General features: G+C 37.2%; 3 long non-coding RNA genes across 3 annotated transcripts; all 3 read left to right on the top strand.

Moving 5' to 3' along the window:
* Nucleotides 1-3,300: 3,300 nt before the first annotated feature.
* On the top strand, nucleotides 3,301-5,167 carry LOC150091007 (uncharacterized). The gene is made up of 3 exons (XR_016547376.1): nucleotides 3,301-3,421; nucleotides 4,675-4,741; nucleotides 4,844-5,167. It is a non-coding gene; the product is annotated as an uncharacterized LOC150091007 (long non-coding RNA).
* Nucleotides 5,168-11,155: 5,988 nt separating this feature from the next.
* LOC150091006 (uncharacterized) lies at nucleotides 11,156-12,322 on the top strand. The gene is made up of 3 exons (XR_016547374.1): nucleotides 11,156-11,251; nucleotides 11,585-11,651; nucleotides 12,081-12,322. It is a non-coding gene; the product is annotated as an uncharacterized LOC150091006 (long non-coding RNA).
* An 8,374-nt stretch (nucleotides 12,323-20,696) lies between these two features.
* Nucleotides 20,697-22,193, top strand: LOC150091005 (uncharacterized). Its single transcript, XR_016547373.1, has 3 exons — nucleotides 20,697-20,841; nucleotides 21,272-21,338; nucleotides 21,746-22,193. It is a non-coding gene; the product is annotated as an uncharacterized LOC150091005 (long non-coding RNA).
* Nucleotides 22,194-27,352: the final 5,159 nt, after the last annotated feature.

The raw sequence follows: 27,352 nt of genomic DNA, 5'->3' as shown, positions 1-27,352 counted from the left end.
AGGTGGCAGTTGTGTTAAACGTTTGTCAAGTTCAGTCTGGGAACAAAGATAATTAGGTGGTATATAAACAGATGTAAGGGTTAATGATATTCCCATTGCCATCCGAACTGCTGCAACTTCTAGGGAGGTTTCTAGTTGGAGATGTCTTGATGGTATGGTAGTTTTAACACGAATACCTACCCCTCCACGAGGAGAAGAGTCAGAATCCCTGTCTCGCCTAAACATAGTATAGTATTTTGAATTGGAGTGAAACTTTTAGTGATAAAAATGTTTCCTGTAAGCATTCTCCTACTGCTTTAGTTTGTATGAGTAAATCATTCAGGTCATCTATAGTACTGCGTAATCCCCCGCAGTTCCACTGTAGGAATTTGTTCATTCATTGGGTTTATTTGAGGAAGATTGATCTGACTGTTTTTTCTGAGGTTTCTGTCTGTTTTGTTTTGATTTTTCATTTCTATGAAAAGTTGGGCGTCCTGTGTCCATGGTATCATTGGCATGTAGTTCTAGTACTGTGTCTTCATCCTCTGACTGAACCTCCATTTCCATGTTGCTATAGCGTGGTTTCATTGTCTTTTCATTTTCAACACTAACAGATTTTGTTCTTTCGGGCAAGGTTGAGATGGCATCAGTTGGGATACTGATTGGCGTGTTGCTGGTTTCATTAACTGTAGATTTTTTATTGCATGTTAGCATAGTTTTGGCCCAGGTGGCAAATGGAATTTTTGGTAGTATGGAGACAACTGTTTGAGTTGCAATTGACTGGCTGTTTTTAGTGACCGATGCGGATGCGTATGATCTGCTAGGCAGGGTTAACAATATTTGCTTCCTTGCTTCAGAGAATGTGACTTTATGCTCCACTTTACGTTTCTGGATTTGTTTGTCTGTTTTCCAAAGGTCACATGCTTCAGAAAATGCAGGATGGCTTCCTTTACAGTTAGGACAAGTAGGAGTGGAAGCTGTACAGTCTCCTTGAGAATGCTCCTTAGAGCCACAAACACACAGCATCGCCTCGGCATGCCGTCTGAGAATGGCCATACTTCTGGCATTTAAAGCAGTGAATTTTTTAGTCATTATTCTCCGCGCATGAGTCACATTTTGTTCCCTGAGTTCTTGTATTATCTCTTCTTCAGACACGGATAGCAAGTCCCATTCGTTGATAACACCTCTAGAGGTGTTCAGAGTGTTATGGGGCGTAACTGACACTGGAATACTGTTAAATGATGTTAATTTTAACAGCTTCTTTGATTGAGTTGTCTTAGAAGTTTCAATTAGAAGGTCTCCAGATTGGAGACGCTTAACCATTTTAGGAGATCCACAAACCGATTCTAAACATTTCTGTATAAGAAAAGGCGATAGTTTGCCAACAAGCTGCGTGGATAATGAGTGCATTATAAAAAATGCTGGCACGTCTTTATTCTGGTTTTCCGTCTGTAGTCGCTTCGGACGATTGGAGTCATGGTCGTTGTCAGGAATTTCTGATCTTGAGCTCGAGGGCTCTACAGGTGGACAATTACTTATATCCATGATGGCTCCTTTAACCCTGGGGGTTTGTTTTTACCATCCAGGTTACAGGCCCAGCCGCGGGGAGTCAGGAACAGTGCCTGGTGTGACCAAGCGTAAAGTAGTAGGGGTTAGTAATAGAACTATCAGAAAAAGAAAGGTGGCTTTCCTTTCTTGCACTGTACAAGCACTTTTGTATCAAGAGCTGTTATTAAATAAATATATTGCTTAACGCGAAGAACGTAAAGGAACTATAGATCGCTTTTAAGAAATCGCACTTATTGCACAGAGAATTCGCTTAGTCACAATCGCTTGGCACCCGGGGCCTTGAATTATGTAATATAGGACATGTTAGATCATGTTTCAAATCGGTAATAATCAACTGGGAGAAAAGTGTGAAGTTTTGGAAGCAAACCTCGTTTCTAAATGACATTTAATGTCTAAAATATTCACTTTTTAAGAAACGTAAGTGCGGATTCGCAAAGAGTGCTTAAACAGTCGGGGTAACAGCTCTCAAAGGCGGAAAATGAATGGTATCAATTTTGGAGCATCAGTTATTTACGAACAAGTTGTGCTTTGAGACAAAGCACCTCAAATGTAAATTCCACTTCCACGTCTAGATAAAATCGATGCGATTAGGTCGTTAATTATTTGGCATGAAATCTCTATGTAGACAGAAGCTAATTACATAAAATTTTGTAATTTCAGCAGTCACGTTTATAAACATCAGACTAATGATATCGCTGACCTTAAGGTAAAAAATACTGCCTAGCCAGGAAAGCGAAAGCTATTGAAACTCTGGGATACCATACTGCATATCGCATACTGCACAAAACCGTAACACTGATTGTAAAGAAATATAAAATTTTAAAAATAATAATAATTTTTATTTATTCCTGGAGTTCGGGCTTATATTTGGTTTTTGAGGCCCTATACGTTTTGTTATAACCTGTATAATAAACAGGGATGTGTGAGATTGGATGCGATGACTTCTATGTCCAAGATCTCAGGGACGGCAACATGAACAGGATCAAAAGGGTCGAGGCAGCATCATTAATTACTGGGACGTTTTCATTAAGTGGAGATGAACTCCTTTTGTTATTTTTGCATCCGACTGCTTAAGAGCCTTGAGACGTTGGTTATTATTTAACAAACATTTTGGGGCCCCTTTTATTCCAGATCCTGAGCAATTCCCATGTGGCGCAACCTTCCCTTTGCATCTCAGCTGATAGGATACCTTCCATCTGGATTATATTATTCGTGATTAGCACGCAGCTGAGGCAATTATAGTTTCTGTAAATTGTTGATATTCTAAGATGCTTTTCTTTTCGAGATAGAAAATTAAAATAACGCCTGTAGCTGGACTAAACTGCATCTAGAAGCCGAATACAAAGCAATATCAGGCAGTTCTTCTACATTTAGTATTAGTATTATGAATGTTAAGTCGCAGGATATATGAACTTATAACAGTTATGCAAAAAGTGATCGATAGTAAGGAACTATCTTAAATGAATAAATAAATCATTTCATTTCAAAAATACGAGGTTTCAGGAACTGCAATTTTTCAGGCACGTTAGATTCCACTGAATAGGACAACAAATTCTATAGGAATACCACGTGTTGTGTGGTGTGATTTTTGTTAATTAAGTCCTTTAGACATCTGCTCTCAGGCAATTTCGAAACATGAATGCCATACGTCAATGTACAGTACGTATTACATTTATGAGTCATCAGTCGCATATCTCTCTTTCTGTATTTGTGGCGCCAATCAAATCGGGGTGCGGGTGGGGGAGGAATGATGAAACCAAATGTGCTTATGTATAAATACCACATATATTCAGACAGTATCCTCATCAGATTTTGAAGATACCAAAAGTTAACCATTCTGTCTGAACCGGTATACACCATGGACAAGAAAGTGGTAAGTGAATTTTTAATTTTTTTGAGGCTATTCGTAAATCCTAACAGTCCCAGTTAGAAATATATGTAGTCGGTTAAACGTTAGACTTATCGCGCAGAGGGACACAAATCAGCAAGTAATATAAAAATATACTTTCACTGACACAACGCACTGGTTCAATATGTCCTATGTTGCCGAGCCACCGAGAAATGAACCACTAATATGGTACGTTTAAACTAATTTTTCAGGTTTCTACAATTCGTGATATATAAATCTTAGCAGCTCATTAGTGGTAAACTTCGAAAATCTGAATTTTGTTTAGCTGTATACGCAATACTAATCTTGGGACTTATTATTCTCAATGAGATCACGCAGTTAGGGTGGAATGCCCATCCATGCACTGCATATATTTGTAATATGTAGTGCTTATTTGGAACAAACTGCAAGACAGCTAAGGCCATGAAGTGCTCTGCATTTGTAAATTTCGCGAGTTCTGTAGTTGGTTTGTCTGTTTCCTGGACTTGTGGAGCAGAAACTGTGCAATTCGTCCTACACAGATTATTTCCACAATGATGTTATGTTAGCTCTTAAAAGTTCCTTCTATTGAGGTTAGATCTTCGGAATTTAGGAGAACCCTTTGGGGACAATCATTGAAATTACGGCACAGGTCTCTGAAGTTCCAGTTTATGAATTTATTCATTATTTGGGCTTGGGTAAGAAAGACTGATCCGACTGCTTTTTAGGAGTGATCAACGTTTTTATTTACTGAGACATATCGGGCGGTCTAATTCCATGGTTTCATTTGGTTGCAATTCTAACACTGTGTCATCCATACTGCCGGTGTTGCAGGAACAGCCTTCTGGACTTGAATACTCTTTTTGGTTTCTTCGTTTATGTAATGTTGAGGTACGAATACTCATCGGAGTATTGCTAGTTTTCTGTGCGCTTTTTGGAACTTGTTTTCTTGCCTCAGGATATGCAACTTTATGTTAAATTTTTTCTGTTTTCTGTCTCCATGCTTTAGAAAAAGTTGACTGGCTCTTTTTGAAGTTAGTGCAAATGTCAGCAGAAGCTGCTCACTTTACTGAAATATGCTCTTTAGAACTGCAAATTGGGGTTAGAAATGACGCCTCTTAACTTTTAGTTGCTTTTGCCCAAGAAGCAAGTAACGGACGACCAGTTTTAGTAATTTTTAAAAATGTATTCATATTACGCATTTTTAACTGTATTAATACCACTGCTGTAACTTAAGATTGCTTTTTTTGATTTTGCAGATTATTTTCGTTGGGTTCGCTTTGGTGCTACTGCTCTGCATGCAGAACGCTAACTCTGCAAGCTTAAGTAAGGCTTTGTTATATTTGTTATGTTATGTCAATGTAGCTTGAGTGGTGTTATTGCACATTTTGCTGGTGTTGAAATTAAAAACTTTTTTTTAATTTACAGGTTTGAAGGAACGGTTGCTTGAGAAACGATCTGCTCACAATGAAGCGCATGTGCGTGGAAAGCGATGCGGACCTCGTACTACAACTTCAGAAACTACTACCACTGCCGGCAGTGGGTGAGGAAGAGGGCCACCCAATCCTGACAACAATCTAGCTGTCCGATTGAGGACGGGTTGCACACTGAGTCACTTCTAACTCATCGATGTATGTCAGGATTTCAGAAACAATTTCCAGTTCCATGGATGAACCAACCGACTAGTCAATTTATTGTTTTCCTAATGTATGCACCAAAGAGTAAATAAATTCACAATTAATCATTGAACAAGTTTTCTTGAAGAATATATATTTACCAATATGTGTACTACACCATCATTTAAAAATAAGAGTATCTCTGAGGGCAGCTCAAAGGCCAGAAGTGAACACAATATGATCACAACTGTTTCTATGTTACACAAAATCATCGCAATGATTCTATGTAACATCATAATTATAATATCATGCATTTAAACAACCTGTGAAATTTAGCACCTTGCCAAAAATGTGTAATTCTTTGGCATTTTTTAAAACAAATTAGGACCATGTTCGGATAAGATTTTCTTTTTTAATTAAGCTTATATTAATCTTTTTTACATTTGGATGAGTTAGAATGAATGAAAATAGTGAATGTACTGATTAAAGGATAACTAATCCCTCTCCACCACATTGCATATTCTTCTGGCTGCCCGTGATTAGTGGTTATAATCATCGACCTCTACACACGGATAATAAAAGCCTGTTTCGGATCCTGTCAATGAAGCGAGGAACTTTTATGGGCTGTTTTCACTCAGTAATTGAGTTAGTCATTCTCATGCGAGGATAGTAAGGTTTTGTTCCACGGAAAGTCAGGTTTTTCGCCCAGCAAATGAGGCAAACCGAACAAAGAACACATGCAATTTCTGGACATAATACACATTGGTATATAAGTTAGTTCTTTGATGATCTTAATTTAATAGTCTTTTATAGGGAGGGTGTAGAACAATTCAAACCTCACGTTTGAAATCCTACTGTTGCTAATTAATATTTCATGGGTACAGTGAGGCTCCTCATTGTCGTGTTGAAGCAACATTGCAAGGTCTTATTCGTTTCATTCTCTTTCTCTTTTGAGTTTGCCCAACGTACTGAATTGATTGTAGCCCACTTTTCCAAAATTCTCTATGGATAATATCCGGAGAACTTAAAACTTGTTGTACCATCTATAACACTCATAGAAACTAGAAAAATACTCCACTAAATAGCTCATCCTATTTGAACAGCGTGCCTAAAGACTTTCATTTAAAACAGTAGCACTTAAATGAGCAGCTACACGTAAAATAAACTGCATAAAACAGAAAATATTGGCTACACGTTGAACCTAATTGGAACCTGCTCTGCCTAGCGCCGAAGGTAGGTAGAAGACAAATATACACTGAGTGATCACTGAATTATGACCACCCATATGAAAACTGAATGCGACCCGTTGACCACGTGAGGTACGACACTGCGAGTTAGTCGACCTACGTAGCATAGATAAGGTGTCAGTGGTTCAGTAGGTAGTAAAATTCCGAGCGTGATGGGTAAAAGGAAGGTTTTATCGGACTTTGATAAAGGACAGATTGTGGGCGCTCGACGAGCTGGTGCCCCGATTTCCCAAACGGCTGAACTGATGGGGTGTTCGAGAGTCGCCGTAGTTAAAGTGAACCAGGACTGGCGTCAAAATGGTCAGAGAACGACCCGACGGCAAAACTACAAAGGTCAGCGAAAGGTTGATGTTAGAGGTGAGCGCCAGGTTCGACGACTCATACAGGCGCAGCACTGTTGAAGAATTGACTACCCAATACAACATGGGCCAACCCAGAACAATATCTGGCATGACCATGCGTCGCACGTATGGGTTATAATAGCAGACGACCCCTATGGCATCCTCTCCTAACCAAGGTTCACCGCCGTAAAAGACTCGCCTGGTGCAAAGAGCATGCAAGTTGGACGTTAGAAGACTGGAAGAAGGTGTGCTGGTCGGATGTCACGTTATTTGCTCCACACCGTGGATGGTCGTGTACGGATTTTGCGTCAACAACATGAGGCTCTTCATCCATCATGCATAGTATCAAAAGTGCAGGCTGGTGGAGGCTGTTGTATGGTGTGCGGAATGTTTCACTGGCAGGAATTTGGACCAACCCTGGTGCATGTGGAACAACGTATCAGTGGTCTCCGCTATCGTCAACTGCTTAATGACTGTGTACACCCCGCTATGTTACACTTTTTTCCCGAATGGCGATGGTGACTTCCAAGATGACAATGCGCCGAGCCATCGGGCACTTGTTGTGCAGGAATGTTTTGAGGAACACAGTTCTGACTTCCAGCATATCGATTGGCCCTGCTGTCTGGCAGCAAAGATGGGTTCAGAGTGAACATGGTGAGGTTACACGAAGATACATTTCAAATGTTGAATTCGCATCATTACCCACAGTCTCAAAATGGTTTGTGCCTAGCATGACCACATCATATTTAATGACCGGCCATGGGTCGCTCAGGGCTAAATCTTTTGAAAGGGGCCTTGAGCCTGACCCTTTCTGTCACTGCGGTGCATCTGAGACATGGCAGCACGTTCAGTTTGAATGTAATGAAATATCTGAATGAAAGATAGGTACTGCTGAGTAAAATAAATAATCTCTCAGAAAATAATGTACATTTGCTCATTGAAAATTCTGATGTCTTCACTACATTTCAACAGTTCTCTGCGGCAGTTTTAAAGAAAAGATTTGCGGCTAGTAACTCTACAGTGGAGTCATAATGATCCAGATTAACTTACTTTTGGGAAGAACATATCGGAAGATAGCCACCAACGCAACAGGAAATGATAGGTAGACCCCTTTCTCCTCTAAGTGATACTGGACGGCTCATCATGAGTTTGAGCCCGTGACCACCAAATAAGGAGGATGCGGAAAGGTCAGGGAATGACCACCGCATATCCCCGGAGCAATATGGCCCTAGTTGCTAATGCTCCTAAAAACCAAATAACAACAACAGCTCACCATGAAACTTTGTGTATAAACGTGCCTAAATTATTAGGAAGCTAACCGTGAAGAATTGCAAATAATTGCTTAACCACACAGTTAAGAACATTCATACTTCTCTGCACCCCAACACGCTTATCTCTTATAAAATCGTATTTAAAAAAAATAAAATAAGATCTGCACCCCATAAGATGACTCCTGCAATAATCTAAAATGCCATCAAGCCTATTGAACAGAAACTGGAATTTCTGCTTTCTAACTGAAAATTTATAAGTACACTTATAGGAAAACCTTCTGAAAGAACGCTCTGTGCTACTGCGAGTGCTTTAGTGCATGCTGGGAACTTCCTTTCCTGGTAAGTCACCTGATGTATAAATTTTGTAGAATGGTATAAATCGCCTTAAAGGTAACCTTTAAGCTTTCATTTCCTATAGCCTATAGCTCAGGAATACTATATGAACACTGCAGATGGAAGTAGCCCTGAGGAACTTCTATAGACCCACCCAATGAACTCAGATCCTACTAGGTAAAAAATTAAATCAGACTATAAATTTCCTCAACAGTTTGACTGGCAAACAGAGAGAGTGGTAAACCTCACTGGAATGTGCAATAAATGTTAATAGTTTATTTCCTTGTCAATGCTAACGTTAATAGGGTAACTGATATACATAATGCTATTGGAAACTGCAGGATTCTTTAAAAATGTTTGTCTCGGCTGTGTGACTTTAATGGGTTTTTGGAGTTCCGGCCTTTGTTTTTTTGCGGGCTCCCAGGCCTTGGCAGCCTGGGAACCCGCAAAAAAAAAAAAAAAAAAACATATATCTAACTGTTGGTTGCAGGCCACAGACTGTATGACCTCCAGAACAGAAGAGGGGCAATATGTCTTCGAACAAATCAAACTTCAGATTAGGGAGCACTGCTTAATTAAATGTTCCCTTTCAGAGAAAAAATATATTTTACTTGTCTTCTGTAGTACCAGACGTTTCAGATCATGTTTCAAAACGCATCTAATCAACCGAGAGAAACGTGTGAACCTAATGTGACTTGGGATCCAGCAGAAATGGATGTCAAAAGAATGCTCAAAAAGAGAACGTAACGTCTGCTGGATCCGGGTCTGGAGTATTGGAAGCAAACTTCATCTTCATCACTTTTTAAGAAACGTAATGACAGATTCGCAAAGAGTGCATAAACAAAGTCGAGGAACCAGCTCTCAAAGGTGGAAAATGAATGGTATAAATTTTCCAGCATTATGAGCAAGTTATGTTTTGGGACAAAGCTCCATAAATGCAAATTCCTCTTCCACTTCTCGATAAAGGCGGGCCGAATAGGTCGTTAATTATTTGGCATGGCCTTCCTCGGTAGAGGCAAACTAATTGCATAAAATTCAGCAATTTCAACTGTGATGCTTATATACTTCAGACTAACGATGTCACTCACCCTAAAAATAACACTACTGCTTAGCCATAAAAGGGAAAGCTTTCATCTGGATTATGCTATTCGTGATTAGCATCAAGGCAACTGAGGCAATTATAGTTTCTGTAAATTGTTGATATAGCTTGGCTATCTGTATCTAGAAGCCAAGAAATACCAGTCAGTGCTACTACATTTTGTTGATTCTGCCATCTATCGGAAGAAAATGAAACCATATAATCAAGTTAAACATTTCATTGACGTTTATCGCTTGTCGCCATGGTGATCTCTTTCACGCGAAGGAATAAGAAACTGTAGATTTAAAAATGTACTTAATTCCAGTGCATGCTGATACTAATACAAATAGAATTTTTCACACGCATGCAGTTAAGTGGTGCACTAAATTTGTTGAATCTCTTTCAGTTTTTGACATGACATCGGCCTTAGCCTAATTGTTGTTTAGGCCACTGGGCGTGACTTCCGGTCTTGCTCAGACTTTAACACACGTCACGCATGTACTGTTACAGGCCGATGCTAGCTCTGTTCTTGCATACAATCTCAATATATTTCAAGCGCGCATCATTTAATAAAATACAAAATATGAAGGTGCATTGGCCGACTTAAAGGAAAATAAATATGTTTTTTTTTTATTTGGCACAAGGGCCTCCTGGACCTTGTGCCAAAAACCATAGAAAACCATGAAACCCGAAGGATAAATTCACAAATCGCCCTACTAGTTTTGATCATGTAATGCAAGTATTTCATCAGTAGATGACGATAATACTGACGCATGATTTTTTTATTGGGACAGGAGATTGCTGGGATAAACTTCCGGAGAGTATTTAGAGCGGGGTTACCAAGTCTGGTTACGCCTATGCACGCTATTGGTAATGAAATGAAATTTGCATTCTCTTACGTAATTGAAAGAGAAATATGTGCATTTAGGAGTATATACACCGCCCCCCAAAAATAATAGATATTTTAAAACAACGCTTCAAGACCTTTAAGTTAAAACGTCTTAAAGAGTAAGTACACAATCTCAGTTGGGGCACTTGCTTATCTTTACATCAACGGTCTGTTATCAATCTTATATAACAAGCTATAGTTTTCAGTGAGTTATCTTACTGTATCATTCAGGTAATGGGCAAAGGCTGGCTATTATCGATACTAGTAAGCACATTTGAAACTAACAACGTTTCTATCAATATTTAAAAATGCTGCGTGATGTCTTTCTCAGCTCCTCACACTGGCCTCGCACCATCTATCAACAGAATAATCTTAGCCAAAGTCAATTCCTGCAACGACCTTGGAGTATCTCTTCCCAACTACCGGTCGTTTCTCTTTCTACGTTAAAAATGTTTTTCAAAGATACCACAGGTTAGGCTAGTGGAAGAGGGACTCAAATTGTATGGAAAAAGAAATTCATAGATTAAATGTAGTTTTAATGCAGCTTCCGACAATCCGTACACAGTTCTTGTGCATCTTAATGTAAGATTTTAGATCTGCATTGCTGGAAAAAACAGACAGAACTGACAGACCCCAACAATAAATTTTGAGGGTCAGGTCTCCCCTTGGAGATCCGTTGTTAGAAATACGGCAATGGTATCTTCTCTTTGCTAACAGCATGACCTTGTGCCATAAGAGAACAAAAGGAGATAAACGTTTGAATGAATCATATATCTTTTGATGGTGTATGAGAACTGCATAATTAGGACTTTCACTAGATGGATATTGCAAATCAGGGTATTGTTTATGTAGAACAAAATATGAATGACATATATTTGACTCATATCAGTGTCAGCTGTTTTCTATTCAAAGAAATGATTCATAAAAGGGAAGGTTGATTGAGAGGAAGTTTAGATAGTTCGTTCATGTATAAATAGCTGAATATTACATTAGCAGATATTGAAGATTCCGAAAGAGATAGTAACCAGTAACCAAAGAACTGCAATATGGACAAGAAACTGGTAAGGAAATTTAATTTTGGTCAAGTAGATTACGGCAATAGTTGCGCGGTTTTCATCCCAGAAACAGTACAATAAGTTGTGGAACACATGCAGTTTTACAACTGCAATATACTGTCTCTCAATGCTATTAGTTGCCTTGGCACTTTTTCTAAATAACCTTGGGCCCACGTGCTCACATCACAAATAGCACACAAATTTTAAGGAATATTATTGAAATAAATGGCCGATTAGAAGAACAAAATACTCAAATATTGTAAATTTATGATATACTTGTTATTTTTAGTAAGTTAAGATGGTTGCTATAACTAAACATTGTTTTTTTGGTTTATACAGATGTTTTTCGTTGGTGGGATGTTGCTGATATTGCTCTGCATACAGAATGCCAACTCTGAAAATTTAGGTAAATCTTTTTCGCCATTTTGTAGTATACATAATCACTCGATGCACCCATTGTTTTGAAATTTGACTTTTTGTATAAAAAAAGACAGAATGTTAGTAATTTCCAGATGAAATATTTACGAATTTATATAATAATAATAATAGTAATTGATATAAATGAAATATGTTGCCTGAATATTACCGATGCATGTAGGAATCGGTGTTTAGAAACATTTATTCAAATATAGGGTGTAAAAATTGGATTTCAATACAGATACTAAAATGGGTAAAATGGACCTCCTTTAAACATGAAGTTGAATTTGTATTTGATTATTATTCACCTTAATATCGTAGTGTTTCTTATACTAGTACTATACTACATGATTAATGCAATTTGTTTTTCGTTTATTCTTGAGAATTATTCCAAATTATATCTTTTTTACTTTAACAGCATTGATGGAGCGACTGCGCTTGAAGCGATCTCCCGGAAGTTCGAACGAATTTCCTGTGCGTGAAAAGAGATGTGCAAACCGAACTCGAGTTTCTGCTTCCACCACCACCACTAACCGTCCAATATGATGATGAGAATGAACCACCTGGTCCCGATGATAACTTCACTGTTCGCATTTCAGGACCGGTGCCATTGTGATGATATTCCGACTCCCTTGACGATATCGGCGTCTTGAACAAATTATTTTAATTTTTTTTTAATATTTAATTGCATATTTTTGATATTAACAGATTTATTTCTAATGTACGCACAGAAAAGAAAATAAATAATTGTTAATTAAGAACTGAATTATATCTCTCTATCGGTAATTTATTTAATTGTTCTTATCATGATAACAAAAAATCACATTTATGTAATTTTCCTTGACATCTCTGTAGTGCAGTTGCAGGCACTTTCATATGATTATTCACAACTGCCCAAAACACGCTGGGTGATTGCTTTGTGTCTTTACCGTATGATATGCATTTATAAAAGTTCCAAGACAAGTTCCCATCGAAAAGAAGTGGCAATTTAATGTCTTTTATTCCAATTAGTATTGAAGACATGATACAAGAATCAAAGTTCATACAACACTAGCAAAAAAAGAAAGAAAATGCACTTCACGATCTCTTCCAATAATTTTCCGCACCTTTCTTAAATTTATTCAACCTAATCACCAACCACCAGCACAAAAATTAGGTGGAAGTTTATTCCAACAACTAATTACTAATAACAAAAAAGGCAAGTTACCTTCACTTCTAACATATCTTCATTTCTACGAATATACAGTGGATGGTCAAATTATTAAAACCAATATATAAAACACAACCCCTTTTTGATCCCTTTTTCATAGTGGGAAGTTTGAATTTTTCGGATTAATTCCAATAATTTGACAACTCTCTGTAAATGATGAACGAACAAAATTCTCAAGGATCTTCTCTACTAGAAAGGATGACAAATACCCTAAGGATATATCTGCATTTGAATGAATTATTGGATATGTTGGAGTGTGTAGAATTTGAATCGGGTTTTACTCCCTTTTTTTGGATACAGGATCATTTCTGTCGCCTTTTCTAATTTTTATGGCTGAGGCTGTTCGAGAACTAGGTCTTTCATGTCTTAGGTTGGTTATATTCGAATCAGTCAACCCAGTTGCTTTCTATGGTTGGAGTCATGTAGCTCCACTTCGCCCTGGAGAGACAGCTTGCTCCTTCCATGTTACCGGCATCTCCACGTTGAAGCAGGAGCAGTGCACCATTGTGACTAAGCCGTAAAGGTTTAGGAATAAACGTATACAAGAAAAGTTAAAGAAAAGAAGAAGCTCTTTTTCTCTTAATATCATAAACAAGAAATAAACATATTTCTTTACTAAAAACAAGCTTAATTGTGTATTTAAAAACACTTGAAACAAGGAGACGACTTTTTAGTTCAAGAAATAGCCCTAATTTACAGGGAAAGTCATTCGATTACAAAATTATCTGGGGGGGGGGCACAAAATTGGTGTGCTTCTTATTTTGCTGTTACAGCTCTGCGAGAACTAAAGAAAAACGAGTTTTGGTTCCATGAACTGCTTAAAAATTGAAGACGGGATTTAAAACAGCAAAAAAATAAATAAATAAAATCGAGCAAATAAAGAATAAATCTGGAATTCTTTATTAAATAAATTCTACCAATTAAAATATCTGTAATTGCTGCCATCTATCGGAATATACTGAAACTATCTAATTAAATAAGACATTTTGGGTTATTAAAAATGAATGGTTATCTTTTCAATTCGAAGTATCTTCCAATTCTCAGCTGTATTTCGGTGCAATTTATGCTTGACAAATTTTGTTCTGTTGAAAAAAAAACACAAATTCTGGGACTTGTAAGTCTACAAAATACACTTCAGATAGCTGCAACCAATCAAAACATTTAAATATAAATTAAATCTAAAAAGAATTATTAAACTAAGATGCAGTCATAAGAGGCGCTCAAATACATTAAGAACTCAGGAAACGGTTACGTTCATTGGCGAAGAATGGCATAGTAAATGCCTTAAACTGAATCCCTAGAAATGCAAGGTCCTTTTTGTTTTAATTATTTTGTTAGAAATAATTTCGACCGATAACACTGAACAATAATGAATTTTTTTCGCTTTCAATATGGTGGACTTTGAAACTTGATTGCGGGCGAAAGTGTTTCCTCCCAGCACTCTCAGTTAGCAAGATATTTCGGCCGAACTCCAGAACATGGGTACAGTCGAATCATCGCGTTGCGGGTGTGTCCGAATTCGGGACGGATTCACGCAAGCGAAATGTGGATTTTTTAAATAGACTTTCGATTTTTGGCTAGTGAAAAAAATGTTAGGTTACTTTTCACCACTAATTCGGGACGGATTCAGGAAAAAGATCCACGCCCGCAAAGTGGTACCCATGTTCTGAAGATAACCGATATTTCATATTTTAGTTTTCCTTTAGTTAAAATTTGTTCTATCTGTTCATATTAATTGTGCTGTTGGTTGAGAAGACGTTTTTAGACTAGGGTTTGAGTGATCAGATTATGTAATTTCTCCACAAAATACCCTAGACTATTCTGTTGTTACCTGTTACCTCCACGTCAGACGTACACATAAAAAGAAATTTCTGACACAGGCGAACCAGTCGAAGTTATAAGCGTGTGAACTAATATTGCTGCATGAATAGCGAACAGGAAGGAAGTTTTCATCAAGATATCTATCGCGAAGAATCGTTTCAAAGGAAGATGGAAGTCCAGTACGCTGGCTGAATGTTGCTGGACATTGATCAGAGAAGTTCGTCATCATTACAAAAGAAAAGGCAAGAGAAAAAAAAATGCACTCTATTTTTACTGTAATACAGGGTGGAACAGTAGGACTGCATGTTTTTGGTGAATTATTTTTAAAAGATGAGGTGTAAATTGAAAATCTTTATTTAAAGAAATAATAACATTGACAAATGCAGTTTAGTATAAGAACGTTAACATTCAGAACAGACAGAAAAACAGACAGAACTGACAGATCCCAACTATAAATTTTGAGGGTCAGGTCTCCCCTTGGAGATCCGTTGTTAGAAATACGGCCATGTATCTTCTGTTTGCTAACAGCATGATTTTGTGCCATAAGAGAACAAAAGAAGATAAACGTTTGAATGAATCATATATTTTTTGATGGTGTATGAGAACTACATAATTAGGGCTTTCACTAGATGGATATTGCAAATCAGGATATTGTTTATGTAGAACAAAACAAGAATGGCGTATATTTGACTCTTATCGGTGTTTTCTATTCAAAGAAATGATTCATAAAAGGGAGGCTGATTGAGAGGAAGTTTAGATAGTTCGTTTATGTATAAATAGCTGAATATTACATTGTCAGATATTAAAGATTCCGAAAGAGATAGTTCAGCAACCAAAGAACTGCAATATGGATAAGAAACTGGTAAATAAATTTAATTTTAGTCAACTGGATTACGGCAACAGTTGCGCGGTTTTCATCCCGGAAACAGTACAATAAATTGTAGAACACATGCAGTTTTACAACTGCAATATACTGTTTCTCAATGCTATTAGTTGCCTTGGCTCTTTTTCTAAATAACCTTGGGCCCACGCGCTCACATCACAAATAGCACACAAATTTTAAGGAATATTATTGAAAGAAATGGGCGATTAGAAGAACAAAATACTCAAATATTGTAAATTTATGATATACTTGTTATTTTTAGTAAGTTAAGATGGTTGCTGTAACTAAACATTGTTTTTTTGGTTTATAGAGATGTTTTTCGTTGGTAGGATGTTGCTGATATTGCTCTGCATATAAAATGCCAACTCTGAAAATTTAGGTAAATCTTTTTCACCATTTTGTAGTATACATAATCACTCGATGAACCCGTTGTTTTGAAATTTGACTTTTTTGTATAAAAAATGTCAGAATGTCTGTAATTTTATTATTATTATTATTATTATTATTATTATTATTATTATTATTAGCCATATGGTACAAGGAAGCCTGAGGCTTATGCTGCTGCACCAGCCAAAAAAAAAAAAAAAAAAAAAATCCTGAGTTACCTGCTGAGAAAGAAAGAAGAGAGAGGAGGAGAAAGAGAGAGAGAGAGAGAGAGAGAGAGAGAGAGAGAGAGAGAGAGAGAGAGAAAGGGAGAGAGAGAGAGAGAGAGAGAGAAGTACAAAGGAATCACCAAGAAAGAGAAGAATGATGATATCCAGCTGAGGACCCTGGGTTTGCCAAACCCATACTCACCAGATGTGAGCCCCCGGGGAGAAATTACTTATTTAAATTTATGTAATATGGATTTACATATTTATATAATAATAATAATTGAAATATGTTGTCTGAATATTACCAATGCATGTAGGAATCGGTGTTTAGAAATATTTGTTCAAATATAGGGTATAAAAATTGGATTTCAATACAGATACTAAAATGGGGTAAAACGGTCCTCCTTTAAACATGAAGTTGAATTTGTATTTGATTATTATTCACCTTAATTTCGTTGTGTTTCTTATACTAGTACTATTCTACATGATTAATGCAATTTGTTTCTCGTTTATGTTTGAGAATTATGCCAAACTAATATCTTTTTTACTTAACAGCGTTGATGGAGCGACTGCGCTTGAAGCGATCTCCCGGAAGTTTGAACGAATTTCCTGTGCATGAAAAGAGATGTGCAAACCGAACTCGAGTTTCTGTCTCCACCACCACCACTACCCGTCCAATATGATGATGAGAATGAACCACCTGGTCTCGATAATAACGTCACTGTTCACATTTCAGGAACGGTGCCATTGTGATGACATTCCGACTCCCTTGACGATGTCGGCGTATTGAACGAATTATTTTAATTTTTTTTTTACATTTAATTTTAATATTTAATTGTATATTTTTGATATTAACAGATTTATTTCTAATGTACGCACAGAAAAGAAAATAAATAATTGTTAATTAAGAACTGAATTATACCTCTCTATCGGTAATTTATTTAATTGTTCTTATCATGATAACAAAAAACATATTTATGTAATTTTCCTTGACATCTCTGTAGTGCAGTTGCAGACAATTTCATATGATTATTCACAACTGCTCAAAACAAGCTTGGTGATTGCTTTGTGTCTTTACATTATGATATGCATTTATAAAAGATCCAAGATAAGTTCCTCGAAAAGAAGTGGCAATTTAATGTCTTTTTATTCCAATTAGTATTGAAGACATGATACAAGAATCAAAGTTTATACAACACTAGCAAAAAAGAAAGAAAAAGCACTTCACGGTCTTTTCCAATAATTTTACGCACCTTTCTTAAATTTATTCAACCTAATCACCACCACCACCACAAAAACTAGGTGTAAGTTTATTCCAATAAATAATTACTAATAACAAAAAAGGCAAATTACCTTTACTTCTAACATATCTTCATTTCTACGAATATACAGTGGATTGTCAAATTGTTAAAACCAATATATAAAACACAACCCCTTTTTGATCCCTTTTTCATAGTGGGAAGTTTGAATTTTTCGGATTAATTCCAATAATTTGACAACTCTCTGTAAATGATGGATGAACAAAATTCTCAAGGATCTTCTCTACTAGAAAGGATGACAAATACCCTAAGGATATATCTGCATTTGAATGAATTATTGGATATGTTGAAGTGTGTAGAATTTGAATCGGGTTTTAGCCCCTTTTTTTGTATACAGGATCATTTCTGTCGCCTTGTCTAATTTTTATCGCTGAGGCTGTTCGAGAACTAGGCCTTTCATGTCTTAGATTGGTTATATTTGAAACAGCCAACCCAGTTGCTTTCTATGGTTGGAGTCAGTAGCTCCACTTTGCCCTGGAGAGACAGCTTTCTCCTTCCAGGTTACCGGCATTTCCACGTTGAAGCAGGAGCAGTGTACCCTTGTGACTAAGCCGGAAAGGTTTAGGAATAAACGTATACAAGAAAAGTTAAAGAAAAAGAAGCTGTTTTCCTCCTAATATCATAAACTGGTTTCTTTACTATAAACAAGCTTAATTGTGTATTTAAAATAAAACTTGAAACAAGGAAATGATTTTTTAGTTCAAGAAATAGCCCTAATTTACAGGCAAAGGTCATTCATTTACATAATTATCCGGAATAAATCTGGAATTCTATATTAAGTAAATTGTACCAATTAAAATATCTGTAACTGCTGCCATCTATCGGAATATAATGAAACTATCTAATTAAATAAGACATTTTGAATTACTGAGGAAGATGGAAGCTGAGTACGCTGGCTGAATATTGCTGGACATTGATCAGAGAAGTTCGTCATCATTACAAAAGAAAAAGCAAATGAAAAAAAATGCACTCTATTTTTATACTTTTTATTGTAATACAGGGTGGAACAGTAGGACTTGATGTTTTTGGTGAATTATTTTTAAAAGATGAGGTGTAAATTGAAAATCTTTATTTAAAGAAATAATAACATTGACAAATGCAGTTTAGTATTAGAATGTTAAATTTTAAAAATTACGTTTCCGGAGCAATCAATACTTTGTTCCACTCTTCGCATAAAACTGTGCACCATTCGCTGTAACAAATTTCAATTACTTCTTCATCCGGTCCTTGAATCGAGAGTGGTTTTGTTTCTTAAACTTTCGCCTTTAGATATACCTAAGAGAAAAAAGTTGGGCTCAGTCAAGTCGGGCGATCTTGAAGGCCAGCAGATGTTACCAAACACGGAAACATTCTCCTCAAAATGACCAGACTTTTTCTTGGAGTGTGTTGTGTTTCTCCGTCTTGCTGGAACCAGCCATTATTTTGTCTGAACCTGTATAGCTCCTCAACCAAAACGTTTCCAACATCGTACTGTGTCGATCAGCAGTCACTGTTGCAGCCTGATTGTTCTTTTTAAAGAGGTAGGGTCCGATTACCCCAAATGCGGATAAGCCACACCAGTTACCTTCTCACTACGTAGAGGCTTTTAATGGAATTCCATTGGATTAGTCTCCCACCAACAGCGAAAGTTCTGCTTGTTAACAAATACAGAAAGGTGAAGATAGGCCTAGTATGACATAATTAAAACATACAAAACATTTGCATCATTTTCCAAAATGTTCATAAATTGTCTACAGAATTGTACTCAAGCCATTTTATCCTGATTTGTTACCTCATGGGCGACTTGGTTTTTGTACGAGTGGAACTGAAGATCATTGTGCAAAAAATCGTCTTAGACTTCTCTTCCACATTCCAAAGCAATCGCTTGTTTCCTTGCTGACTGGAATGGAATTTGCAATACTGCCTTTCTCACTTTCATGACATTGTCAGGTGTGCGAACTGTACGCGTAGTTCCCACATGTCAATTGTTTACACTAGCGCGAAAAGTTTCAATCCACCTTATTATTGTGTTCCGAGAGTGAATTCGGCCATGTCTTGGTACATTAAACTGAAGTCGAAATCTGCTTTGTGTTTGCTCAATAAATTTTATTGTAAAATAAGTTTCTACTGGAAACGTGTAATAGTTCACTAGACAATTAATTATCCATGATTACCGAACTGCATAAATACACAACTCTAGTCACGTAGCTCTCATTGTCCCCACAACGCTCCCTCTGCACGCAGCGCACTGAAAAACAACCAGTCCTATTGCCCCACCCTGCACTTTTAAAACTTTCCATAAGGGTAATCTGCATTTCTCTTGAAATCATTTGGTTATTATCGAAAAGATTAAGATTTCAACTTAAAATGTCATTATCATCACCACTTATTCCACTCATTATTGGACGATTTTGCCCTGTACAGTTAGCAGTAATGTAGATGTCAAATCTGCTTAGTATTTTATGGCACTGATCAGTTGATTAAAAAACTGAGGTCATTGGAGTAAATAAAAAATCTTATTTTTGATTTGCTGATGTTGCCAAATGCAAAAATTCTTTCATGAAGTTTGTTGTTGTAGTAGAATGGTTATAGGAGCATCAGTGGCTGAGGCCATAATGTTCCGTTTATACTTTCCTAGTATAAATTAAGATTGACATGAATTGTACTAATTAAAGTTTATTTCTAATAAAGTATTCAAAAAAAAAGCAATTTTAAAATGTCACTAAAACACTTTAAGGAGAAATATTGTTCAGAGGGTACTGACTGCAGCGAAAAAATGAGAATTGAAATTGAAAGCTGCCCCCGTGTCCACTTGTCTGTGCCATCAATGAATGGAACAGACAAGTGGAGTCCGTTTTTCACCGTTTCTTTCAACAATGAAAGAGTCAACTTCAGAATGGTAAGGGTAGTTTACTCCAAGAACTCTGGTTTCTCCAACCAATTTATCAGAAAGCCAAAAACCCTTCGAGAATTCCGAGTTCTTCTGAAGTGTACTTTTAGTTAAAAAAACACGCTCTGTAGTTAATTAACGGATGCTAAGTAAATGGAATATTAAACAGTCAAGGATGATTCACGCTGTGGAGAAATAACAGGTGTGCGGGAAGTAGTTTATCACTGTATTTGATAGCGGCAATAATACAGACACAATACAATTCAAAAGAGGCTATGAATGACACATCTGCCGACTCATCATCGCATGATCCACTCTTTCTCTTCCTGGTGATGAATCATGACACCTTGGAGGATTCACGGGGTCAGAAGAAAGTTGCAAGGTTTTCTCTTGTATAAATAGCGGAAGAGAGAAAGTTGGCAGATATAGAAGAATCGAAACTAGTAGTACATTTTGGAAGCGCCAAACCATGGACAAGAAACTGGTAAGTCATTTCTCGTATAAATATATTAACAATCCTCAGCAAAAGCAGACCTAGACATCGCGAAGCGTGTACTTTCCACCAGCTTGCGCCAGATACACTCCATTATTCAAAAATGAATCCCAGAGTCAGTGCCAAGAATTATGGGGGCGAAAGGTATATATATGGAATGGGAGAGAAGAGGGCAGTTAACGAATGACCTTTAACTGCCTATAGAACTTCTCTATAATTGACAGCTCGTATGATGATCTGATTCTCGTTTCGGGTTCATCCTTAATAAGCAACCTTTGCTAACTCACACAGATCATTTGCCTAATTAAATCTGAAGGCATTGGTTTCAAGAAGGGCTATCTTTCATTCATATTTGTTTTAGATTTTTATACTGTAATAAGATTAATGCTAAAACTAAAATACTTTATTGTATTTTTTACAGATTCTCTTCGTTGGTGTGACGCTGTTGCTGTTTCTCTGCGTACAGAATGTCGAATCTGGACCCTTTGGTAAATATCCATCATATTGGCCACATCTATAGATTCATTTTTCAACCACTACTGCCCTCCATGGTCTCTAGTGTTGAATTAATTCTGGTTAAAATTCGAAATTTAACTGCCATAGCTCCATTATACTCGACTTTCAAATCTGAATTGTTTTGTAGTAGTGCAATGCCGAGGCAACTGATTGTGAACGTGTTAAGTAACAAAAAATAACCCCATTATGGAGAATTTTTGTTCTTATATCAAGTCCAGTTTCTAAGCTTGCTAGGACAACTGGGTGTCGCATATTTTAGATATTCCTGCATTTAAATTTAAATTATTTTAAACTAAAAACCCATTGGTAAAATGTTGATGTTTTAGTAGTTATTTTCTGCATTTCACTAGTGTATTCAACGGATGATATTATTTTACAGATGTCTTGAAACAGCTGCGTTTGAAACGATCCCCAGACAGCGTCGATGAAGAGCTTGTGCGTGAAAAGCGATGTGCGAATCGTACTCGTCCATCGAATTCCAGTTAATGAAGATTCATTACAGTGGAGAGAAGAAATAGGCGGTTGAAGGTCTCTCACTAGGCTTCCTCTCCTACAGCGTTTGTATGGAGAAAGTTTAGTGAGTGATCGTGAGCCGCCTATTGTTTTATCGTCGTTATAGTAGACTACAGAAACTAGTGACCCTGAGCAGCTATACCTCATCCTAGGGTACACTCAATGACAACAGCTTCTACTACATTTGGATCACATCTCATCCGGCTACCTGTGATAATATACTTCGAGTATTTTTTTATATAATCTAGCGCCCTGTTGGTCAATTGGTTTTCTTAATGTATACACGAAAGAGTGAATAAATAATTCGTAACCGAGCAGTAGAATCATTTTGTCTTTTAGAAAAATGTTATAGTTCAGTAAGAACAATCTAAAAGAATCTATGTGGCCTAATATTTTGTGTAGGCATCTACACGAACTTAATTATCCTTTCATGTATAAATTCTTGTAGCAAGAACGATATTTCTTAAAGAGAAACCCAAGAACAGCAAATAAAACATTTCCACAGGTACACAAATTAAACTAGAACACGTGGCTGAAATATGCGAACCACATCCATCGAATACCAAATTTTCCAAGTAATATGTGGAACCAATGTAAAACTATCCATAAATGTATTTCTCTTAAAATATTCTAATTTAATACAATCAGTTTAATCTGATAGATGTCCGTGTAGTCCACATATTTCGACTTCTCTCTGCTGTACTCATTAATTTGTCAATCTTACTGTAACATATAAATTTAATAATCAACCGAATATGTTAAATTTTAACTCTGATATTCAAAATGTACCGAGCAGAATAATGAATAAAGACTTGAACAACAGCTGCCAATCAACGATATAATCTCACTAAGGTTTTCTACAATTCAGGACTCCTACAAGAAGAGAGAGATTTCGCCACCAGTACCTTCTGTGCTTTGTAATTCGTAGTTTATCTCCTCCCTTATTTCGACTGGGTCTACCCACAGGAATCTTCCATCTACTTTGAAGTAAGATTAGCTACAGAAGCGGGTGTACCTTCTTTGCAGTTTTCTGTAAATTCACTTGGTGATTGAAACAAATATTTCAGCAGCGATAAAAATAATTACGAAGTTCCTATACAGGTTCATAGGGTAAGGGTCAAATAAATTGGGACTACATTTCACTTAAATCCACAGATAATTTCCCCCTTTCATCTTCCTAAAAATAAAAAAGCCAGGGAACAGTTTAAGCCTAAAAAACTTGGACAGCATTACACATTAAACTACATTCAAAGATTTAAAATGTTTGAAAGACCTTACCCTGCATAGATTCATATTGGTACAAAAGACCGGCAGGGAGGGTGCTGCCGAAGAATAAATTCCCGAAATATCTGGTCCACAATGAGTCAAAAGCACCGAGATATCCAACGTTAACACAGACACATTTCTTCACGATATTTGGAGCCTCGAATTATGAACTGGTAAGGGGAGGGGGAAATGGTTAAACAGTTCTCTTGGTCATGTATTATTGTAAGGCTTCCAATCTGCAACTAGCTGCTGAGTTCCGAATAGTATTCAAAAGAGAAAAGAACATTTATATAGTTTGCCCAACAAGGCCTCTGTGTTGAAAAAATATAATAAAAATAATTTTAAATCATTAAAATTCGTAGAAAGGGATTAACAAGGGCACTTTTGCTCACTACCTTTATTTTTCACTCTTAGATTGAGGTCAAGTTAAGAGAAAGAACAGCGGCATTTAATACTACAGTAAGGAGGAAAACAATTGGCGGCTCAATACCATTCAATTCCTTATTCATCTCCCCATTCATTCATTATGGAATGAGTGGGGAGATGAATGCTCTCAGTAGCCATTGAATAGGTTTATAAGGAATAGGGCTGATAAAACTTAGTTTGTAGAGTGGTAGAGTCTGATAATAAATAGCAGGAAAAAACCCTGTAGTTTCAGGAAGGAAAAAAATATATACACTCTTACTCGAAAACAGCTAATACACTATAGAGGTGAAATTTAGAAACCTCTGAATGATTGCATCAGTTTTAGAACAGAGAGAGAGAGAGAGAGAGAGAGGTGATGTCCAGACCCATCACTCAAACTACCTCAAGTCACAGGTGGTAGAGCAACACGTCTGATGAGACCCACAAAATTGCTTACAATTTTGTGGGTCTCATCAAATTTCAAAATTCTTATAATCAAAATCTCATCAAAATTCTTATAATTATTTCAAAAGTCGCTCATGTGGCATGGGTGAAATGATGGGGAGAGCTAATTACTACTGGTCTGTAACCGTTCTCTGACAATCTAATGCCCATTTTCCTCAGCCTATCACTGCATCATTTTAAAGAGTTCGATCCCACGTTCAATTTTTAGACACAATAAGGAATAAGGAAATGAGATTCTCAAAATCGTCAATGTTCTTTCATATGAAACCTCATTTTGTAATTTAAACTGAGTTTTATATAATTATTGAGTGCGTAAAATAGAAATTGGGAACTGGGTTCGTACACTCTGATGATGAAAATGAGTTTATCCTTGAATGCCATACAGTTGGTTTTCAGCTTGCGCAAGTTATTTACTGCAGTCTCTCTACCATAACGAGATAGGTGGCGTTGTGTCCTCCTGACCGTGTTACACCTGCTTGAAATGAAAATGAAGGTGACTCATCTCTACTGAAACTAAAGGGATGAGTCGTCCTTATTTCACAATTTAAAAATACACGTATACTACTCTGACAAAATTATTGGTGGTTATCTCGAAAAGCAGTCTATGTTATTCGATAATGTGGAGAGTCAATCAAAATATATTTGACTATTAGATGTTCAGAGCAGTGTGGACACAAGTGGATCATCGCCTGTGAGTAGATGGAGGTGAGTGGTAAATTCTGTCTGTAAATTGCGTGTATCAGAATATCTGCTTTTGCCTGTGTTTCCTGGATGTAACATACGAGTTCATTGAGGGAAGGAGACCTATAACGCTTACCAAAGACTGACTAACTCGGTCACGGCGAGGTAAAAAAAATCCCACCATAAAATTCCTTATATCTTGAAGGGATTCGAACTCAGTCCTTTTTCATATCATGTAAAAGAAACTATTCTTTTATCTGCGAATGTATATCACAATGATTACTCATACAGTGAATGGCCACTTTAGTAGGTACCCTTTTAGCCCCGAGAACAGCCAAAATTTGTCGTGGAATGGCCTCAACAAGATGTCTAAACCGTGCCTCGGAGAAATGCTGGTCCATATTGATTCAGTTGCTTCTTACAGTGGTTTGCAAATTGGATGCTTATGAATTTCTAGTAAGAAGGAATCGTTCCACCTCATCTACAAGTGCCCAACTGATTTGAGATCTGCGAACAGGGGAGGCCACAGCAATATGCTAAATTCACTCATATTTCTGGAATCAGATCTTCTGGAAGTTAGTTCTTGGAGAAAAGAACCCATCCACCTATGGACATTCTGTAGCCACGAAGTGACGCGCCTGGTTAGAAACAATAATAATTTGCGGATACTGTGGGCAACGGAATGTTGCTTGACTGGTATCAAGTAGGCCTGTATGCACCACGAAAACATTCTCGACACCATTACACATCGCCATCAGCAGTCTGACCTTTGTCAGCTGTCATTATGTACACATGGACTAATTTGTTTTCGCCATATTCTGATGCTGTAACCAGCGTCAGACTGCAGGAGTTCGCATTCGCCAGATCAGGCAATGTTTTTCCAAATCTCCACTGTTGGGATTGCTGAGCTCGTTGTAACAGTACCGTTTTGTTTTTGATGACAGAAGTAGAACGTAGTTCTGTCATCGGCTGCAATATCCTATCTTTTACAAGGTACAAGAGCGTTCTGAATTGTGTTTGATTACCACTCTAGTACTGGTTTGTAATTTAATTTACTGTAACCTTTCTGTTATCCTGCACAAGTCCTATCAATTTACTTTGGTTTCTCGCATCAATGAGTTATTTCAGACCACAGCATCATCGTTGGTTTGATGTTATTTTGTCATTGGACCAATCTCAATACACCTTAGATACGGCGATACGTGAAACCCCCACAGCACAGATGTAGTTCCGAGATATTCATATCGACACGTCTGGTGCTGACCACCATGTCACTTTCAAAGTCACTTAACTCTTTCTTCTTGCTCATTCTCGCACTGAATTCTACATATCTGCCCATCTGATTTAAGCTGAGTGATCACTGATTTATGACGACCCCTATGAAAACTGAATGCGACCTGTTGACCAGGATGCTTATTCAAAGCGCGTGTACCTCTGCACCCTTGTGCTTCACCATTCAGCTACCACAGCCTTCAACAAATGAATAACGGCTTCTGCGCATTCATAAAAAGCAAATGATCCTCGGTTTGAAGTCCATTTTCTTTGTGACCATGAAATAGAAGCCTAGGACACTAGCGCTGGCATTAGGCAGGTGCAACTAGTACAGCTGCTGAAGGATATATCGATCAACATTGTATATTGGAGGAACGTTATATTTTGAGTGCCTGTGTGAAGTTTATGATCACACGAGGATTGCAGAATATGACCTGTTTTTTGGCCAGTCATATAGAAAAATTCACACTCTTACCTCTTGACCTCGATCTGAGATGTAATAGCATCAAAGGTAAGTTTGGGCGAAATTATTAATGAATTAAAAGATGCTGAATATTTCTTCATAACTCTCGATTTGAAATCGGGTGTATCCCATCTCATAGGCATAAAGCCCTTATGCCTATACGATTTCAAGTTGTTAAACCTTCCCTTCTATTTATCGTTTTTCATGTTAAGTAAAGAACGATAAACTGATAGGAATATTTATTGAAGTCCAGGATAACACAGAGCCTTCACCGGCCCTGTTCATTCAAAGGATTTATTATAGTCTAATAAATTCAGTTTTCAAGCCTTCGAAGACTACATCTAAATCAGTGCAACTTTTCGTTCTTGTTTAATAAGGAGGGGGATCTTCCTTCCTCCCCTCCAGATGCAGTTACTACCGGAGAGCTCGGATCAACCCACCCTTCACTACGTCATTTAGCCGGTGACTTTTCTAACACAGCCACCAATCACCATACAGCCAGGCAACAGCAGAGAATTCTCAGTTTCAATAGAAGGGTGTGGCTATACAATGATCCCCGAGGACTTCCGGGTAACCTTGATCTTCACGTCACATGACTTGTTTGCTCACTTCCGTTTATTCTCTTGTTTTCGTGGACAATTCGTAGCTAAAAGCATATTTGCTGGGCACATCGAGAAATTGAGTTGCGCATACTATTCAATAGGTTTAGGTTTAAATAATTGTTCATTTAGCACAGCTAATGTTACTTTAAAGTTTGAATTTATTAAGTGATAAATTTCTGAACAAGTTTGGATCAAACTTTTTCAGACTTGAAACTTAAATATTTTGGGAACAAATTTCACTATTGTGTGGATTTGGAAAGTGTCTGAAGTCATTTAAAATGTCACAGCGTCACTCTTCACCATTTCATGTCTGATGAGG

The sequence above is a fragment of the Mastigoproctus giganteus genome, chromosome 1 (assembly GCF_048544385.1).
Source record: "Mastigoproctus giganteus isolate SK-2022 chromosome 1, ASM4854438v1, whole genome shotgun sequence".
Classification (NCBI taxonomy): domain Eukaryota; kingdom Metazoa; phylum Arthropoda; class Arachnida; order Uropygi; family Thelyphonidae; genus Mastigoproctus; species Mastigoproctus giganteus.
This window is presented reverse-complemented; position numbering and strand designations above follow the sequence as displayed.